General features: G+C 42.7%; 1 long non-coding RNA gene across 2 annotated transcripts; it reads left to right on the top strand.

Annotated features, from left to right (window-relative positions):
* The first annotated feature begins 595 nt into the window (after positions 1–595).
* On the top strand, positions 596–5,169 carry LOC138430936 (uncharacterized). Of its 2 annotated transcripts, none has more exons than XR_011253454.1 (3): positions 596–950; positions 4,781–4,949; positions 5,097–5,169. It is a non-coding gene; the product is annotated as an uncharacterized lncRNA (long non-coding RNA). The 2 variants fall into 2 exon arrangements; XR_011253456.1 differs by having other exon boundaries at positions 804–950; positions 4,784–4,949.
* The last annotated feature ends 13,279 nt before the right edge of the window (positions 5,170–18,448 follow it).

An 18,448-nucleotide genomic window follows, 5' to 3' on the forward strand; every position in this document is an offset into this window, starting at 1 on the left:
TACTCTTCTGAGAGGCTTACACTCTAAAGAGCAGATGAAGGGGATGAAGAAGTGAGCAAATAAAAATTATATAAAGAATCTGCAATGTATTCAAAAGTGGTCATCAGCCCAAGTTCCATGAGTCAGAACTATGTTTTGGTTTGTAACACTGGATTCTCAGTGCCTAGAATTAGGCCTGGCATGTTCTCAATAAATATCGATCAAATGAATAAATGAGTGAGTGAATAAATAAGTGTTTGATAGCTTCTGATCTAAAACCATAATAAGGTTCTTCTGAGCTTCAATTTAATACTTTATTCACTGTAATCTGGTGATCTTTAGGTCTATAAGGTTCCCTGGGAAGTTTGTCTTGGCAGATGGATATTAACCAATCGAAGACAGGCAAATGGTATCTACCACTTTCTATGACAATGCTGTCCATCCCATGTGGCTGGTTCCTTGTCCACATGTCAAATCAACACGAGTCTGACTTGTTGAGTGAACTTGGGCAAGTCACTTAACCTCTTAAACTTCCGTTTCTTTTCTGTGAAAGAAAGAGAGCACCCCATTCTGGTTCACATTAGTTAGTAAATAATTTCATTCCAAGAAAGAGCTTGACCTTGTTGAGAAAGGAGCCAAATGGAAGGCAGGCTTTTTTCCTAAAGCAACTCGATCTTATCAGAGCATTCAGACACAAAGGTTAGCCTCCGGGAGCTGCTGACATTAGAAGGGTATTTGAATCTGTGAACTTTTGGCTTAAAAGTAAGAGTTCAACTCTCCTCTGATTCTCTCTGGTGTTGCAATGTTGGCCAAAGGTGGCTGCTGTACTGTGCGTACAACCGGAAACCCCAAATTGGGTTTGCATCTCTCTGGCCGAGCAAGGTGCCTTCCCCAGCCTCACCTCCAGATGTTCCATGGGGGTTTGAGGTGTGGAGGAGGAGTTAACGGAGCTTGGTGTCTCTCTTATTGAGGTGAGTCTGTGCACCCGCACGCACAAGAGAAAGCTGGGGGTGGGGGTGTCCCAGCCTGCTTCTGTAAATGGGCGCCACTGACAGCCACAGGGTGCTGTAGCCAGAAGGAAAAAACGCTTCTGTAATCACGAGCTAAAGGTTTCCCCCACCTTCCCTTTGAGAAAGTTTGGAGGCTATTTCTTTTTCAGCAAGCTGCCAAGCTTTTCCCCACATCAGTATTATTTCAATGACTTTTACAAACTCGCCCGCCTGCTTTTTAATAAGCAGGTCTTTGCATTGATGGTACATGTGCAAGGTCTGACCTTTTCATAGGAAAAAACATTCATAACCGAAGCCTATATATAGAAGCTGAAGACGGGAGCAGATAAAGATGTAGGTCATATGACTTTTTGTGTGTGTGAAGCATAATGCAAGAAGGACCCAGCAGACGATTCAAAACTCATGAAATACTGCCACTGGCTTAAGCCCTCCTAATATTTATCAAAGGCTTTCAATGATGGCTTTGTTTTCAACTGGGAGCTGTAATGCCACCTTCTATCCCTGAATACAAGACTTTTTTTTTCTCCACAGAGGAACTTTATTTAAAAATGCCTTTCACTGTCTGGTTAACCCTTCACAATTCTTGTTCAAGGAAAGAACAGTGACCATAAAAATGTATCTAGTGAACAAATATTTCACATAATATGATTGGTAATCCAAATACCTGATTTGCGTCAGAGGAAGACATTTCCCCAGGCTCATGATTAGCTAAGTGAGCAGAAACCAGATTCCTCAGCATTCAAGACTAACGTGATTGAGAGGTTGTTTGCCTTTCCAACAATCTCTCCAGCACCCCTTTTTATACACCTTGTTCCACCAAATCTCCTATTCCTCCATCTTTATGTTCCTTCATCCTTGCCTTTGTCCCCTTTCTTCTCCTTTCTTAGCACCTTCCTTTCTGGACACCTCTGTGTGTACAGGTCTGTTCTGACAGCTATGGCTCAACTGCAGTTGCCTCCAAGAATTCTTCCTTCTCTCCCTTCCCAAGCTCTTTGTTCTTTTATGATCTGATCAGTACTTGCTGTGGATTATGCTTCCAGTATATCCCATTCTTGTGGGCTATAAATTCTTTGAGAGCAGGGTAAGAGTCATGTTTGAGGTATTCTGAACCCCCTTAGCATGTAACTCTGAAATACATGTACCACAGACAGTACTCATAAAACACACTCCTGCAAAATGTTTATTGAGTACATGAATTTGGCATGGTGTGCTGATGGTGATTTGTGGGCTGTTTATGTAGAGCTACTGTGCTAAGCATTATCTCATTTGGGCATCACGTATAAACCCACGAAGCTATTGTTAGTGTGTCACCATTCACAGCTGAAAAAACTAAAGCTCAAAGGAGTTTTAAACCTCACCCAACATCACATAGCTGGCAGAATGGTAGACCAGGATTCAAACTCAGATCTTTTTGGCCCAGAGGTTTGCTAACTTGTTCTAGGTTTACAAGAGTTGATTATTAAATTATCAGGAATTTGGCAAAGTGGTTGAAAGCACAGTTCTGATTAAAAATTAAATCACATAAACATATAAATAAATAACATTAAAAATAATGGTAGAAAATACTCAAAACGCATCACTTCCTATTTACTTTATGAAATGTTATTATCATATATATTCTTGAGGTTGTTAATATTGCTTTTATGCATATGTTAGAATCATTACCTACTGCTGTGCATCTCTTCCATATGACACATTCAACAATGTTGCACTGGTAGCTTGAGAGTGGTCTAGGTGGGAACATCTCTACCAAGGATATTGGAAGACACAACAAATGGGACTTGCCCCTTACACCCCCATCCCACTTAAAGCCAGTTGTTACACATTTACAAACACAACACTGGTCTGGCCCCAAAGTGAGACAAATGCTTCAGTAAGTAATATGCTTTAGATCCAATACTCATACAGATTCTTCTGTTTCTACACTTAACTTTCACTCAGTAGGGCCTAACTTTGAACCATCACAGATAAACTGCTTTCTGGTGTTAGAAAATTGACACTTACATGGCTCCTTTGGGCCTCAGAATTGGAATAAAAGTAACTCTTAGCAGTTATTTTTTTGCCTATATCTCTATATCCTAAACCACTAACACAAATTTAATTATGCCCTTCATCATATCCTCTACCCAGGAACACATGATGAATCTCATAAACTAAAGTGGGAATTCTAAAATATGGACATAAATTTATTTCCCCAAATTTACATGAATATAATAACCTATTGTTTGATCTACATATTCTTAGAAGCTAGATTTCATGTACAGTTTCCACACTATATGTTTTGTGTGTGGTTCCCATGAAATGAGATCTGACCTTTGAGCCACAGGTTATGGGATGGGTACTAATTCCTTAACTCTAGAGCATGTGTGTTAGCATTGCTGAAACTCAGTTTCCTCATCCGTACAACAAGGAATTTGATTTAGATGTCCTTACAGATCCTTCTGGTTCTAAATTTCTAAACGACACTACACATTGCTTCTCTTCTCTAGGGCTTAGTTTGTGCATCTGTAACCAACAGGGGGTTGAAATGGGTAGTTCCTAAGGCCCTTTGCAGCTCCATCAGCTTGTGGATCCACGTGAAAAGCCCTGTCTTCCACCTCATGTGTCATGCCTACTGGATACCATCATGCCTTACTTAGCCCTAGGAAAATGCCAGGTCACCTGCTGAACACCCAGAACTCGAGAGTGCCAAGAGAGGACTCGGAGATGGAGCTGCATTTCTCGCTGGGAGCTCTAACTGCCACAGGACCAGGCTGCCATAGCCCTCAAAACAAAGGGAAATGTGTAGGCGGAGGGAGCGCCTCTGTTGTTTTCTTTTAGATGGTCTAGAAGTGAGGGTGAAATATCTGTACAAGGGTTTTGATTTGACACTCCAGCTGGGTCTGCAGTGAGGAGGGTGGGGGTGAGGGAGGCGCAAGACGTAAGACAGGTGACACTTTCTGCTGTACTGGGGAGACGGGGGTGACGGTGGAAAGGAAGGGAGAGGGTTATGCTGGAACTACTGGGGTGATGCTCAGGGTGAGCAGAGCACTCAGCCAGCGTGTCTCAGTCTCTGCCCTTACTTGCTGACCCTGAACCTACAGTTCATTTGTATCTCTATGGAAAATCAAAAACTGTTCGTAACCCCTCATCTACATCTCCATCCTCATCCTCCCCCACAAAACCCATATGCTTTTCAGGTTATAAGCACTTTGACATGTAAGATCTCTTCTGACCCACAAGACTACTCAACGAAATAGGCATCATTGCCTGGACTCTTCAGAGGAAGAGTCGGAGGTTCAGAAAGGGAACTGAAGTTGTTTAAGATCACCTAGGTTGTAGGGCTGAGACTGGAACAGAGTCCATTCTTTGAACTTCAAGTCCATATGTTTCCAGCACCCAAATGGCTGCAAGGGTTGGAGTAAACGCAATCCTTGTAGTCAAGACTGTTAGTTGAAACCACGTGTCTCCGAGTGGCTGCTTTCCTGAAGACTCCCAGAACCACACTCAGAAAAGGAGGGGTTGATGCATTCATGAACTCAGTGAATCCTTGAAGTGGAGGGCACTCTGCACATCCCCTGCCCAGACTCTCCAAACTTCACGTGGGGGAAGCGCAGCCCTCAGAGACATGTGCATGTTCAAAGTCAGGTAAAGAGCGATGGACAAGGCTAGGATTTCACCTGCTGGTCGTTGCCATCTGCTCAGGCGCTGCTCTCTTTTGATGGCTTTTTAGCTACCAGCAACATTACAAGATCATGGCTACTCTAAAAGCCTCCACCATCACTGTGAAGTAAAGTAACATTTTCTTCCAGCAGGGACATGGGCAGAAGAACTGTGGATGGAGGGAGGCCAACATACTCCGATCTCAGCTGTCATTTCGAATTTGATCTCCTCTGTGTCAGAAATTGGATTTATTGCTGGTGAGAATGGTGACTCATGCTCTTTTGACGCCAACCAACTAATTTATCCTGCTGTGGTTTGGTAGGTACAAATATTTAGTGTGTGATCAAAAATAGAGACCCACCCTCTCCCACCACGCAGGCCCTTAAGATTGGTCTTGCCCAAGCCTGAGGATGACCTTGAACTCCAAACAAACTTCTACCTTAAATGTAATCTGTTTTATTCTAGGAATCACTGAAACTTGTAACCCAGTCATGAAGGATAGCAAACTGTATCAATAAAAGGGAAGAGTCTCGTCTAAGAGTTCCCTGTCTTGAGTGTATTCTCTTTTTTATTATTATTAAATTGATTTGGTACCTTTGGCAGCTCGTTTCCTCTCTCTGAGCCACATTATCCCTATCTGCTAAATGAGAGGGTTAAAGTGGGTGACTTTGGGGGATTACCTATTTTAAGGAGCTCCTTCCTTATAAGATCACACATTTATCAGAGGCATCTCGTTACATCTCAGTTTTCCTATATGGTCTTGAGATGCTTTGAAGGTGAGGTTTAACCTGTGTTCTAGATGGAATTCTGCTCTATTTCTAGAAGGATAAGGAAACCTAATAAGAATGGTATCAATTTAACCTGTAAAAAGTTAACTTCAGGATGAGCAATGGAGGTGTATACAACAAACTTCAGAACTTGACATGACTTAAGCTTTCTTGCTCTCATTACAGTATTTCTTTTAAAACCTACTTTTCAGGCCAGATGGACAGGGCACCCACCATAACCATTCAAGCGGTGAAGATGAATTCAGAGGAAACCTCTACAGGGATTAAGAACAAATAACATGTTTTATTTTAATAGTCACAGTTAGCTGTCTCAAGATTTAGCCAGCTTTGGTCCTGGAGAGCTGTCTGTATCAATTTTTCTAACATGATTGTGCAAACTCAGGTCTGAAACTTGGGTTTCTTCATTCACTTTTTCAGCTAGTATCTCCTAAAGTGCCTATGCAGTGCCAGGCACTTTTGCCATGGCTGTGGGAAAACAAGGATTATTTTTATACTACCCTGATCATAAGGACCCTAGAGTCTTCCCAGAGAAGATTTAACAGGCACACAGATTACTGTAGCTTAAGGCAGTGGCTTCAATGCCATGAGAAAGCTGGAGGCAGTTGAGAGGAGAGAGATTCCATCTCACTGAAAGCTCCTCCCATAGGAAGTGGCCCCTCCAGTCTTGATGGTTGTCAGGCAAGATTTTAATTCATTGTTAATAAGCCAGTGATTGGGAGCCTACTTCTCTGTGATTCTTTTTTTTTTTCTTCTGTAGAATGTGATAAGAATAGTATCAACCTCATTGACTTGTGAGTAATATGTGATTTCACGTGTATTAAAGCTCTTAGAAAATTTCCTGGAACATTGTAAGTGCTCAAAACATTCATCATGATTTTTATTCTTAGCATCAGAGTAAAATTACCCCAAAGTTTCTTGCAGTCTCAAAAGAGAGATCCATGGAGGGAAGACTCATGCTCATAGACTTCGTTGTGTGTTACAGTGAAACCTACTCAGGTCTTCACAGGTGTCCAGGCTGTGTAGCTCAGAAGGGTGCCATCACTTTCTCCCTCTCCCCTAAACTCATCCTTCTGTTTCTCAAACATGTCGCACGTTTGCACACACACACACACACAAATGTACAACTGTTTCTGTCTGTAGAAGTTGGACTGTTTATCAAAAGCCCCAAATGTAGGAGTGTTTCAAATAATTTTTGGAAACAGAAATGATTTCAGAGATAATAAGCATCAAGACTGTGGGTGTAAAATAAAAACAATAGGTGAGTTCATAGTGAAATCTTTACATTGAGGAGAGATGGGTTTTCCTTTTTGCTGGCTTTTTTCCCAAAAGCATCATTATTTATGTGGTTTGAAAGTGATCTTTCCTCTGGAAATTAGACATCATGATACACAACACAAAGACGTAGCTGATTAATTGTATGAACATCTCAATCTCTTTTGAGTGCAGCTTCGTCCTCCTTCAGGCATGGCAGCCTACAAGAATGAATTTGCTTTGAGTCATATATTTTACATAAACCAAAGAGGTTACCCCTAAGGCGAACTGTCTGGCTTACTCTTCCCTACCCCCACCGCGTCCCACACACCATCGCAGGAAGGTATTAGCAGTTTCAAAACTTGAACTTTCTCTCAAGCATTTCTTTACTTGAACCAATCAGGATTTCTACATTAAAAAAATTATTGTCACAGTGCCGTGTGTAATGAATGACTATGGGCATGTTGTTCTTTTAGATGTAAAGCTAATGAGAAAATATTTCTCATTTACCATCAGTGTGGCAAATTCTGGGCAGAGGTACTGCTGTCCTGGATACTCAGCGGTGTTTTTTGTCTCTCTGGTCACACTGCGAACAGAGACAAGCAGTTGCAAGAGGCTGACCAGGACGGGGGGTATTGAAGTTCGTCTAGTTTACCCCGAATCTCTTCTATTTTGCAGATGGAGAGATCGAGGGCCAAAAAGAGAAAGCGACTTGAAGAAGGTCGCAGAGGGGTTAGAACCCAGAACTTTTGAATCGCAGTCCAGGATTCTAACAATAGAACAAAAGATTAACACTAGCCCACAACCACAGTGCTCTCATAAAGTGTAATGACATGATACAATAATATCTGACTTGAATGGTTGTTATGGGGGTAAATGAGATAACGAATGTGAAATATTCATGTAAAAATCTTAGAGTGCTACCTAGGTGGTTGATAAAGAGTGCAGAACATCTATACAAGTCAAGGGAGAAATGAGGATTATTTTCTTCCTGCAAATAAAACAGAAGTAGTCCCAAGGTCATTTTAAATGTGTTTGCCTGATGCCTTCTTTTAGCCTGAAGTTTCCTTCACATAGTTCAGCATGAGGGAGTTTCATGTCGTTCTAGACGAAAGATAATTTGTCTGTCTCTCATATAACTAGCAATCTCTAACCAAGCACAAATGTGGCTGAGGTCAAAAGCAGAAACACTACCCTAAACTTGAAAATGGCATTTGCAGACTTAAGCCCAGAGCAGGAATTCTTCACTCAAAGTGGAGGCTCCTCAGTCAAACAAGTAAATAGTACCTTTGGCACCACAAAGACTTCCTCTAGAGCGAGGAAGATGGGAAGAGACGGCAGAAGGCTACTTCACAAGAAGCTGGGCTCGAGAATAGAAGTACATGCTGTTCATGGGACTTTTCTAATAGGGATCTAAGACAACTTGAGTCACCTGCGAGACTGGCAGCAGCACAGTGGATGCTTGCGGAAGCACGATCGGAATTGTTTGGCGCCAGCCACAAGAGGAAGTTCCCGTGAGACAGAGTGTGGTTTAGAACTTTCGGACAATCTAAAAACTGTTAACATAGAGCCAGACTGCCTCTGAGAAGAGAGCACATGATCCTAGAAGCTGTTCTACGGGGGCTGTGGAAGGGATGCTGAAAAGAGGCTGTAGACCAGACAAAGCCCCCTGTACTATGCCACCCTCTACGAGTCTCTCTGAAAGTCTAGAATTCCTTTTTTTCCATAGAGGGGAGATGCTGAAACAGCCATGGGAGTTAGAATGGCAATCGACAGGATGGAAAATCTTTAAGCGGCCTCACCTTTTTTCTCCCATGAAAAGCGAGTGATGAGATCCTGCTCTCAGGGAAATGAAAGGGCAGTAACTTTCCAAAGCAATCAAAGATGCTGCCTCTAGTCCTATATTCAGGCCACATGTGGAAGTGCTTGCTTTCAGATGGATTGTGGGTTGTTGTTGTTTTTTTCCAGCTCAAAGTTTTCTGTAGCTGAAATGATGTGATCCAGATTGTAAAGTGGAGTTGCTCTATACTAGGTGGTACCTGACTTAGAGGGTTGCCTTCCATGGCCTAGCAAATACAGGACCGAGGTCAGGTGCAGCAGGAGGTGGTAGTGGTACTGGGGTGTTGTAAGATTTTTCTTGGAATCTGTGATGCTGCTGTGAAAGACCAATGGGATCTTCAGAGAATGTCCTGCTGTTTATCACAATGGGATCCACAGAACACTGATTCTATGAGATCAGTGTTTTAGGGCCAATTTAGAGGAATGTTGCACATTCCATAGCCCCCCTCCCCATGTAGATTTGCATGTAAAGACTCTGAGAAGGGCCAGAGCAAAGCAACCTGTTTCATTTTGAATAATCCTTCTTTTTTTTTCTCTAACTTATTTGACCATGGTAACCATTTTTACTTAACACCACAGTCATCCTGGGTGCTTATGCTCCATAGAAAATCCTTTGGGTAACATTTTTGGTTAATTCCATGGATTCAGTAATCACTGACACAAGGACCCACAGAATGTTAGCATTGAAAACAACACAGGATTCAATAAATGCCTTCTTCTACTTTTTAAATAAAGAAAGCAGAGGCTTAGAAGTTTGTACCAAAGTAATGAACAACAGCCATTAATCCTGACCTATAAGAACCTAAAATTCTAAAATGTCAGCAAATGACTGTGTAACATTAGGTCATGGATTGTGATGTAATGTTATATTATATAAAAGGTTAAATGGGAGTTCCAAGAATACAGGAGTTGGAGTGAATAGAACTGGTTTCTAATCTGAGGTATCTGCTTTCTTCACTCTTGTGGCATGGGCCCATCCCTTTTATTAGCAATGGGTACTCTCTCCTGTCTAAATTGGGGAAGATAAAGCTTGTCTGGCTAATTTCACAAGTTCTGGTGAGAATGAAGATAGAAAAAGGATGTGAAAGTGATTTATAAATTGAAAGGTACTGTGTAAATGGTAGAGATCCTTTTTCCCCCCTAACAGGTTGATGTATCAGTTGACATTGGGAGGCATTGCCATTGTGTACATCTTCCATCGATTTCCTGTTTCTTGAAGTTTGCTTATATCTCTCCATACACTGCATCTTTTAACTGCTTTCCCAGGTTAGTGAGATGACCTCTGTGTGGAAGCTCTCAGCAAAGTCACAAAGTCAGTTGCCCCCCTGGAATGAGACACGGAGCCTAGGACCCTAACTCACTCCCAGTCAAGCTGACTTGCAAGGGAAAGCAGAAAGCTATGGGCAGGGACAGACCCTCATAACACCTGTGAAAGGACACAAAGGCCTCGAAATTCTGTGTCGCCAGGACTGAACAAAAGAAAAGGAAGAGACCAACAACATTAGTACCAGAGAAAAGAGAGTGACAAAGACAGAAAGACTCGGTTCATGAAGCCTGGGTATCTTATCTCTGGAATGTTATTGATAATCTGAGTATAGTGTGAGATCTTAAGTGAAATGAATTGGTGGTTTCAGTTCCGGATATAGTATGCAAAGAAAAAAAAAAATTGCTCTTTGAAATTCAGAGCTTCCTCGTCTGGGCTTCAGGAAGCCACACGCCTGAAGCTGAGTGTGGAAACTGACTCATTTCTAATCCTTTGAGATTAGCCTTTCCAGCCCCCAGACTGTGGGCAGGATCTGAGGCCTATTGGGTCCAGCCAAGCCTGGAGAAGATCAGAAAGAAAAGCGTTGGATACGCACCTCTTTTCGGGTGCTCGGCCTCCCAGGAGATTCTAGGCGCAGTGGCCCTTCTGGACCAACTACTCCCAAAGCTCCTCAACTTGCAGTTGGTAGTGGGTGGGTGGCCTGAAGTGGGAGGAAACAAAAATTCAAAAGCAGTAACTACCTAATTTTTAAGGAGACATTAAAGCAGGTTGTCTGGCTGACCCACTTGGTGGACCAACTTGACCGTGAGGTTATGAGTGTAAAGGAAATCATATGTTTCCATACCAAGCAGCCCTTGGGAGCAATGAGTCATTCTCCATGACTGCCCCAGCCGACTGTGGATCTGGTACTCTATGGGCCACTCAGGGACAGGGGGGCCCCAGAGGTATTTCAAATAACTTCTAGGAAGAGAAAAGCACGTTGAAAATCACATTTTCCCATTTTTTCTTTACACCTCAAACATGATTGCACATGATGCATCAGTTAAACTGAAGCATGGAACCCCAGGCAACCAGGAGGGAATTCAGATTTTCTAGAAGGGTCATTCCAAGCTTAACCCTTTAGACCTTAAATCAGCAGTTTCCAGACTGCCTGCAGACCATCTCAGTGAGAGAAACAGCCACTAAGAGGACCTTTTATTTCAATCTGATCGACGCATTAAAAACACCTGAACAATGTGTTTGAAGATAATGTGAAGAATGCTGGTTTAAATGAGAAGCTAGTGAGAGACAAGATGATACTGGGGAACAGGGACCAACAAAAGACCTGGCTGAGGGTCAGAAGATCAGAGTTTACTAACTCCATGACTTCTGGCAATCCACTTAATCTCTCTAAACCTCACTTTTTCATCTATAAAGGGAGAACACTAATTTAAAAAGATAGCACACATGTGAAGGCATTTGCCTTATAAACGGTAAACACTGTGCAAAAGTTCATAGTTATTACTACATATAAGCTTTTAAACATTAATGATGAATCTGTGTTAGAAGTGAAAATTTTAGATTTCATCATAGAACAAGCATTCGTCTTCTCAATTCTTCATCTGGAAAGCACTCATGAGACATATTAACTCACATTATTGATTTATTTACATGGCACTTCCAAAAAAACATCCGAAATAGCTCATATGATATAGAGGTAACAACCTCATTAGAAAACAGATAAAAGATTAAGACCTGGCCAGGAAAGAAGAGGACAGTGAGGAGGAAGAGAACTCAGAATTACTATAACTTTACTGAAGCATAGAGTGTGATTTTTGAGCCTCCCAGCAGCTTAGACAAAGAGGGAACTTTGCAATATTATACAGTACTTTTCATCCAGTAAAGGAAGAATAGTTATGTATGGATTGGGAAGGGGGACCAAACCCTTCTTGGCCCTAAATTCCACATGAAATGTATCATTTACATCTTTATTTAAGCGATTTGAAAAATAAAATGAGCAGGATCTTCAAAAGCACACGGCAAAGATACCGTTCCAGTCTAACCACTAAGAGATATTTCCCTTTGTGAATCAGTGCTTGCCTTCCCAGAACAAACAAACAGCAAGATGATTAATAGAAGAAGCAGGCTGCCTTTAAAAAATAGGGCAGTGAAAATCAGAATGTTTGCCCCTGGCAGGGGCTTGCCACTAACCCAGGTACTCACAGAGGCAGTCACCATTCATTAGGGGAGTCCAGTCAGCGAGGCAATCTACAAGGTGCCTTGCACAAGGTCACCTGGTGTCTCTGAAACTGACTCTGCATTCTGAGTTCCTTAATATGATTTTTTAGGTCACAGTGTTCTAGGCAAAGCTCCCTATTGATGTACATCTCTCATGCAAGATTTAGATCACCTCTTTTCTGGCAGAGCTCCATGGAAACACCGCCCATGATTTCTGAAGTGGAGACTGATTGAATCCCAGTAATGCCCAGCTGGAGTGGACAGTGAGTCTGCAGCTGACCCATTGCTGGACAGTTGGCAAGCCTGAGACTCCCAGAATATAGTCCTTAGAGGCCACCATTGTTTTGATGCCACAGTAAATTCCTGTTTACCTAAGGTGGCTAGGCAATGGAAAATTCTGGTTCATGTTGTTGCCATCTATATCATTTACTGATACTTGGTCTCCAAACAGTAAATTGCAACACACTTTGCTAAACACTAAAATCATACACTGGTATGATTTAAGCTTTCTTTGATAATTCATAAGATAGTTTAAGATCTATTAGCATTCAATATTATCATTCATTATTACCATTAAGATCATAGCCTGATTTTCTGAGATTCTGGGTGCAAATGCAGAAGGTGTGAGAATCTGGGCTGCTTCTGTCCTAATTCCCCACCAGGCCATCGGAATTGCTGTTGTGGTTTAGTTGAGTCATTTCATCCTGAATATCAGTTTGTTGGTCTGTGAAATGATAAGCATATCAGCACAGTAACTGGGATAAGTTATTGTTTGACCAATTCTTTTTTCCTCGTGAACATCAGGATAGAAGAGAATCTGATTCATTGAACTGGCCAGTTGAGCATCTGAAAAAATTCAATTCATAGTTCATTACTTCTGGCAGGGACCACAAATATAACATTCTTAATTCCCTGGATTCTCATAAAAGAAAACTGAGGACCCAAGAGGGAACATGACTCTGCCATAGTCTTTTGGCTGTTGAGGGTTAGACTTGACGTAGAACCCACACATCCTGGGGCTAAAGCTGGGGCTATTCCTATCAGCCTGACTCCTATAATATGCAGAGTTTCTGCCCAGCAGGAAATTGAGATGGAGGAGAAATGGTCTCTTTCTGAAGGGTGTCTGGGCACCCACCATTATCAACAGGGTTTGAAGGTCCTCAATGTCCTCTCTGTATAAAAGCCTGGCCGTGGCTCTCTGACAGTTCACAGGGCAAAGGACCAATGGAGTCCCCAGCATCCAGTCAAAATGAAAACTTTTCAAAAATAGCCAAGAACCATACAAGCCCCCATATCAGCAAGAGTGACCTTATTTAAAAGCCACCGGACGAGCTTAAATTCCTAGCATCTTTCTTTGCATTGCCTCTTTTACAGCTTGATTCATCCCTATTTCTGCCTCTTGGGTGCTTTCAAAAGTAAGTTTGCTCTCACTTAACTTCCAAATTTAACTTATGGTAAAGTCCCTCCCTGCATAGGAAGAGGGAAGAAGGAAATGAATGATTTTAATGTTGATTGCATTTTTGAAAGGTAGGACTCAATCCCTTTAAACTGAGCTGCTCTTTGGGTTTAGAAGTGTTTTCTCCACCGTTTCAAATACTGGCTTGTCTCTTTTCCTCTTACCAGTCTCTGTGTGCTCTCTCCTGCCTTTGATCCTGGGCCTGGAAATCGGCTGTATGCACATGAGCGACCAGAGGGCTGAGATCTCTGTTGCCGTCCAGAGTGAAGGAGGAAATGTTGCAGGAGACCAGTCCTAGGGTCTGAGAGCCTCAATTCCTGCTGTCACAGTGGTCAGGAAAGTACTTGTGACATCTGGCCTTCTGTATCCCATCTTTTTAGCTCCAGGAGGCTTATTCCCGGAGCTGTGTGTGTGTGTGCATCCTGATATTCCCTGTAAAAGTGTTGTGTTGATGATAAATAGTAACTGATTACATAATCTCCCAGGAATGGATTACAGAGGTTGTGTGGGGGAGAGCAAGGCTCTCCATATTGTGCCACTCAGGATCCTCTCGGGTCCCTGCTGCCTCCAGGATGCTTTCTAAACCTTGGGAACTGACACAAAGCTAGGAACAGGACCTGGCAAAAACTGGCACTGGGTAAATATTGTTTATGCTTGTGTCTAAGACATGGCTGGCTCCTCTGCCCCACCTCTTCCAGTATAGTGAAGCCCCCTCTTCCTTCTCTTGGACACCTCTGCTGTAGCCAAGCACACTGCCCACCTTCCTCCACTGCCCTGACTCCGACCCCTCCATGCCTTGTTTGAGCACCCTTCCTGACGGACGTGGTTGACTGATGCCCTTTCTGTCTGTTGCTTACATCTTCTCCTTTGAAGTATTCCTTCCTTCCTTTTCTAACCTTCATCCATACGAACTTCCTTTTCTCTCTGCTTCCCAAAGAACTTACCTCTCTCATCTTAAGTACACTACTGGTCTCCCTCACTCAAGTATAAACTTCTTGAAGGCAGGACCCATTTCATCCCTCCCTGCCTTCTCCAGTGATCCTGGCCAAAGCCTAAGCGTGTGGCTGCTACCCAAACAGGCTCTCTGACTTGAACTGAATCTCTGGTCACCTTCTCTTCTAGCCTGACAGGGAGGGAATATGTGTCCTCACTCTTTTCTCCTGCAGAAGCTGAGTTAGGAATTATTTCTATCCTCATCTCTGACCTAAATCTACTCGTCTGCCCTGACAATGGCACCCACAGATGATGGGGTAAGCAAAAATAGCCCCCAGATCTGAGTAACATAGCAGCCCATGCTCACTTCTCCAGGCCCCTGCTCAGCCCTGGAAATTTACAGGCATGTTTAGCTGTGCTATTGCTGAGCCAGCTCGAAACCTGTTCTGCTTGAGGCTTCTTCGCCTCAGCAGGTATGTCAAGGTGTGATGAGTATTGCCAACTGGGACAGGAGGGCACCCAGCTCATGCCCAGGCTTTATTTGTCCCAGTGCAGCAGGGCTCCATGGGCTTTATGACCCTTAATCATGAACCTGGGAGCCCTTTGTGTTCTCTCAAGCAGTCAAGCCAAGAAGGCTTTCTGATTTCATTGACAATAACCAGGCGTGATTTATGAACTCGCAGAACCTGGAACATTAGAGGTGGATGCAACCTTTAGAATTGCCCAGTCTGATTCTTCATTTCACAGATGACAAACCAGATCAGAATTGTCTTGCTTTTAAAATGAGGGAGGTGGGTGGTAGCTTGTATTTATCCATTTAGTAATCCTTTCATCCACCTACCCTCCCTTCCATTCAATAATCTATCTACAAACCCATTTGCTAAGTAGCTACTAATACTAGGTACTCAGCCCTACTAGGTTCTGGATAGAAAAGTATAACTAAGACATGGCCCCTGCTTGCCATACACACACACACACACACACACACACACACACACGCACACACACGCACACACACAAATAATTACAAACCTATTTGATATGTTAAAATACAACTGTGAACAAAACGTGTTATGAGCACGTGGAAGGCAGTGACAAATTGGCTTCGCATGGAAGAAGACTTTTGAGAAGAGACATTCAAACAAAACCTTCAAGGAAGGGAAAAGAGTTCCATAAAGCAGGAGGGAGGACGGAGATCACAGGGTGAGAGCAGTCTGTGCCAGTGCCCACCTCAAAGGAGTGGGCAGTGTGCCAGGAGGACAGCGAGCATCTCGGGGCTCTGGAAGAGCTGTGTTGGGGTTGGGGGGTGGGATGGGCTTGGCCCGTGGAGAAACTGATGCAGGACCTCGGGTGGAGATCTCAGTAGCTGTGCCTACTACTGGAGCTTGATTTTAGACATTTTACCAAGACTTCTTTGGCCACAGTAAAAAGAGACAGAGACTTCTGCTGCGGGAACAGTTGTAATGGCCCTAGAACAATGAAGGCCGATGGTGAGACTTCGAACATATACATTAGATCATGTCGCCTCCTTTACAGTCCTCTATGCTCCATTGCAGCTGTTAGTCTCGGTCACATGCAACTCTTTTGTGACCCCATGGACTGGAACCCCCCAGGCTCCTCTGTCCATGGTATAGTATTTCCTAGGCAAGGATGCTGGAGTGGGTTGAAATTTCCTTCTCCAGAGGATCTTCCCAACCCAGGGCCCAAACCCTCATCTCTTGTGTCTCCTACATTGACAGGCAGATACTTTATCACTGAGCCACCAGGGAAGTACTCTATACGCCGTGTGCTGTGTGCGGTGTGCTGTGCTGAGTCGCACAGTTGTATCTGACTCTTTGCGACCCCTGGGGACTGTAGCCTGCTAGGCTCCTCTTTCCTTTGGGATTCTCCAGGTAAGAATATTGGAATGTGTTGCCATGTCCTCCTCCTGGGGATCTTCCCAACCCAGGGATCGAACCCAGGTGTCCCACATTGCAGGTACATTCTTTACCTTCTGAACCACCAGCGAAGCCCAAGAATACTGGAGTGGGTAGCCTATCCCTTCACCAGTGGATCTTCCTGACCCAGGAATTGAACTGAGGTCTCCTGCATTGCAGGTGGATTCTTTACCAGCTGAGCTACCCTGGAAGCTCCTTCTAAACTTCATACCTGTCTACTAACCTGTCTTCATCACAAATTCTTGTGTGTGTGGTTTTTTTTTATAGTACTTACTACTGTATTAAATCATCTTATTTAATTGTTTGCATGTGAATTGTCTGTCTCCAATCCTAAAACAAGAGCACCGCCAGATCCAGAGCTACGTGTGTCTCACCACTATGTCTCCAGGCTTAGCACAGCACCTGGGACATAACAGGTGCCCACAAAGTGTTTACAGAGTGATTAATGAGACCTTGACCTCAGGAAATGGTAATGAGGACAGAGAGGAGATGGCCTTTAAAGACAGAAAAACAGATCTCCCGCTGCAGATTCATTATGTACTTACTGAGTGAATGCTAGGTGATATTCACCAGATAGAGGATGAAGTTATGCACTTACCTGACTGATGTTACTGCCCACATCTGAGAAGTTTTATGACAGGCAGCCCTACCTTTCCTCTTGCCCTCTTCGCTCCGTGTTTCCACAACTTACCAGTCTCTGGAATGTAACCATCTAGGGATCCTCTCCTCCGGCTTCTGTTTTAGACCAGGCTCAGCCACTAAACTTGTGGGACAGACTAGCTACTTTTTCAGCATTTCAGTTTTTCTAACTATGAAACAAGAGTGCTAGACCAGCAACTGTAATGCTTTTTAACTTTTATGCAATTATTCTCTGGTTTCCTTAGCTTGGGCAAGAGTTCCTCTCTGTATTCTTTTTTTTTTTTTTTGAATATATGAACAATGATGATATACAAAATCTCATAAAACAAAATGCCTCTTTTATATTCCTCTGTTGTCCCTTTCCATTTCTAGCCATAAGTATTTTTACAGTCATAATCAGAGCGCATGTACAATTTTGCATTCCACTCTTAGCCTTGAACGTTATTTGTTATATGCCTTTCATGTTGTCACAAAGTCCTCCCATTTATCATTTTAATGGCTACATAATTTTCCACAGAGTTAATATATCATAAATTATTTAAGCATTCCCAAACTGTGGAGAATTTGGGTTCTTTCCAGGTTTTTATATTATAGAGGACTTTGAACATACAGTTTTTCTTTTCTTTTTGGGAGTTATTTTCCTTAGGATAAATCCCTCAGAGTGGGATTATTAGATGAGTTTTATGGCTCTTGGAAAGTATTGCCAAATGGCTCTCCGAAAGGATTGTTTCAATTTGTAGTCAATTTGTGTTCCATGCACGAGTGTGCCAGTTTCACAGAAATCTTGCCAGCATGTTTTTAAAAATCAATTTCCTTTATTTTTTTTCAAGTTGAACTTGTATGAAATGGGGCTTCCAATACAGCTTGATTGTTGCTGTATTGGAACTATTGTCAGTCACACTAAAGTTATAATACAGTGCTTGGCAAGTAGAAGCATTCAATAACCAGCATTGCTATAGAAAGAGGGATCTTAGGAGAGCCATGCATGCTTGTCCTACCTCAAACTCAATTTTTTTTCTATCATGGTCTCCAGTTAAGCTCACTACAGATACATACTCCTTACCTTCGAGGTTTCCTCCAACCGAAGTGCCACCAAATATCCTATTCCAAGGTGGCCAAGGCACCTTAGACTTAGAAGTCATGGGTCAAGCTCCATCCCTTGCTGATTTTCTCTTCCCTTCAATTTTCTGCCAGGAGACAGTCCTCACTAGAGATGGGACGCTGACTTCTTGTCCCTGAAAAATGCTGTTTCTAGTAATCTGAAGTCATTCTCCATAGCTTCTCATTTCTCATCTTTCCCAAGATAGCCCATTGACTATTGGAAGATGGTAAATTAGTTCCCCAGTGGTATTTTCTTCTTCAAGTTGGATATTTTGTTTTAAATCTATCCCTTATCCCATTCATATTTTCATAGTTCTATTTGCTCTCATCTGAGTTCCAGTTTGTAAAGTTGTCACTTCAAGTGTTGGGACTTTAAATTAATTAAAATTTAC

Source organism: Ovis canadensis, chromosome 1 (assembly GCF_042477335.2).
Source record: "Ovis canadensis isolate MfBH-ARS-UI-01 breed Bighorn chromosome 1, ARS-UI_OviCan_v2, whole genome shotgun sequence".
NCBI lineage: Eukaryota > Metazoa > Chordata > Mammalia > Artiodactyla > Bovidae > Ovis > Ovis canadensis.